The sequence below is a fragment of the Anopheles ziemanni genome, assembly GCF_943734765.1.
Source record: "Anopheles ziemanni chromosome X unlocalized genomic scaffold, idAnoZiCoDA_A2_x.2 X_unloc_8, whole genome shotgun sequence".
NCBI lineage: Eukaryota > Metazoa > Arthropoda > Insecta > Diptera > Culicidae > Anopheles > Anopheles ziemanni.
Window position 1 is genome coordinate 346,165 of NW_026689850.1, and position 1,336 is coordinate 347,500.

General features: G+C 49.4%; 2 non-coding genes across 2 annotated transcripts in view; both read left to right on the plus strand.

Moving 5' to 3' along the window:
* Positions 1 to 312: 312 nt before the first annotated feature.
* Positions 313 to 467, plus strand: LOC131292615 (5.8S ribosomal RNA). The gene has a single exon (XR_009190234.1). It is a non-coding gene; the product is annotated as a 5.8S ribosomal RNA (ribosomal RNA).
* A 487-nt stretch (positions 468 to 954) lies between these two features.
* LOC131292631 (large subunit ribosomal RNA) overlaps positions 955 to 1,336 on the plus strand; it is a 4,091-nt gene continuing 3,709 nt past the window's right edge. Inside the window, exon 1 of the ribosomal RNA XR_009190248.1 lies at positions 955 to 1,336. This exon is cut by the window's right edge and continues 3,709 nt beyond it. This is a non-coding gene — a ribosomal RNA (large subunit ribosomal RNA).

Consider the following 1,336-nt stretch of genomic DNA (forward strand, 5'->3'; position numbering starts at 1 on the left):
CAGTCATGGATGCCTTACGTTTCCATGAAAAGTGTGTTCCTCCCCTGGTCCACGCTGCTTCGGCAGTCCTGGGTAAGATAGTTAGTTCTAGCTTGCCCTATGTGGAAGAGGACACGTAGACTTACTGTGGTGTGAAGTATAAGGTTCAGTTCTCACCTGGTCCACGCCGCTTCGGCCGTCCTGGGTAAAATGGATTCATCCAGCTTGCCCTATGTGGAATGAGGACACTTTATGCTTCGTCTCTAAGCGGCGGCTTGCTCCTCCCTACGGGGAACGGGTATACGCGCACAGCGGCGGCTTACGCAAGTTAGTCACCCTCGGCAGTGGATCACTCGGCTCATGGATCGATGAAGACCGCAGCTAACTGCGCGTCATAATGTGAACTGCAGGACACATGAACATTGATAAGTTGAACGCATATTGCACGTCGTGGGAACCTACCATGATGTACAGATGACTGAGCGCTTATATTTGAGAAATGTATCGCATACATTTAACTACGCCGTGACACCCGTCACGAGACGTGCACCATGATGTTAACTAGGGTCGCGACGACCCGCTAGCATTAAAGAACCCGTGGTTTACAATATACTGGCATTGGAATTCGAAGTATTTAGAGCGTCCGTGTTCCCGCGTGAGGCGGAAGTACGAGGAGAAGGCGTGCTTGTGGTGTCTGTGGTGGTGTTTACTGATGTCTAGCTTCAGCTTATTTATTTATTTAAATAGAAGCGAAGATGTCAAAGTAGCGTCGAAGCAGCAGCGGTAGCACAAATGATTCAAGTATGGAAGTTGACCAAAGGAACACAAACAAACTAGCGTATGGGCAATGGAAGGTATCAGTGAGTTAAACCACACGCGGGCTAACAGCCCGTTAACCGAGTCCAACGGTACATATTGGACATTGAAACAAAGTAGTCGCAAGCCAGATGTGACGATAACAACCGCAAGGTACATAAGCCTCAGTTCATGTGTGACAACCCCCTGAATTTAAGCATATTAATAAGGGGAGGAAAAGAAACCAACCGGGATTCCCTGAGTAGCTGCGAGCGAAACGGGAGAAGCTCAGCACGTAGGGGTGGCGGCCAGTCCGTCTATCCGATTCCGTGTACTGGTGCGTCTCACTATCCGTCATCTTAGCGCTTTTCAAGTCCAACTTGAATGTGGCTCAGAACCCATAGAGGGTGATAGGCCCGTAGAACAGCGCCCGTTGGATGATGGACCGAGCGTGCCATGGAGTCGTGTTGCTTGATAGTGCAGCACTAAGTGGGAGGTAAACTCCTTCTAAAGCTAAATACAACCATGAGACCGATAGTAAACAAGTACCGTGAGGGAAAGT